General features: G+C 40.6%; 1 protein-coding gene across 1 annotated transcript in view; it reads right to left on the bottom strand.

Annotated features, from left to right (window-relative positions):
• The window catches only part of Kctd19 (potassium channel tetramerization domain containing 19), a 35,351-nt gene that overhangs the window by 24,637 nt on the left and 9,849 nt on the right, over positions 1-865 (bottom strand). The gene's annotated exons all lie outside the window — the stretch shown is intronic.

Raw genomic sequence — 865 nt, 5'->3', positions numbered from 1 at the left:
TTACTCTCTCTCCCCCCACCATCCCCTTATATTATATGGCTTCCTACTCCATTTCTTTTATCTCCATTATCAACCATTAGCATGTGGTTGGCTGTCCAAACACATTAAGTATTCTGACTAGAATCGGAGACTTCTAGTGTACCTTTTAGAGGTGAGAGAGAGGTGCAGGTCAGGGATATAGAAGGGAAGGGAAACAGAGCAGGACTCCGATAGGGGTAGGTACGTAGGGAATGATGGACAGACATCAGAGCATCAGTGTGAGCTCAGGCACCTGTCTTCCAGAAGCTTTCGATCTCACCCTGCTTGTTGGCTCATTCTGCGACACTACTTTGCTTCTCTCTTTTGTCCTTTTAAAGTATTTGTTTATTTATTGAGGTAGGTTCTTGCTAGTAGCCAAGGTTAGCCTTGAACTTATGATCCTTCCTTCTCAGCCTCCCAAGTACCGTGCCAGCTTTCCGCACTGCCTTTCAACAAAGCCTAGCATGTTACAGACTATCTTGAGCAAAAATGCTACCTTTTGAATGAATAAGACATTCAGTTAGCAGGAGCCAAGTTTTATTTTATTGTTAGGTACTAATTTTGAAGAACTCTGTAGTAAGGAGCACTAATAATTTAGAACAGTTCAGATATGTGCTATTCAATATGGTAGTCACTGTGAATACCATACAGTTCTTAAATTGCAGTAGCCTAAATCTAAGATGTGCTAAATATTAAAAAATTTGATATGGAAAACTTGGTATAAAACAAAAAAAAGTATCTTATATTTAAAACTTTGAAAAATACTTGGTAAAGCTGGGCAGTGGTGGTGCACACCTTTAATCCCAGCACTCAGGAGGCAGAGGCAGGCGGATCTCTGTGAGTTCGA

Source organism: Microtus ochrogaster, chromosome 4 (genome assembly GCF_000317375.1).
Source record: "Microtus ochrogaster isolate Prairie Vole_2 chromosome 4, MicOch1.0, whole genome shotgun sequence".
In the NCBI taxonomy this organism is placed as follows: Eukaryota; Metazoa; Chordata; class Mammalia; order Rodentia; family Cricetidae; genus Microtus; species Microtus ochrogaster.
This window is presented reverse-complemented; position numbering and strand designations above follow the sequence as displayed.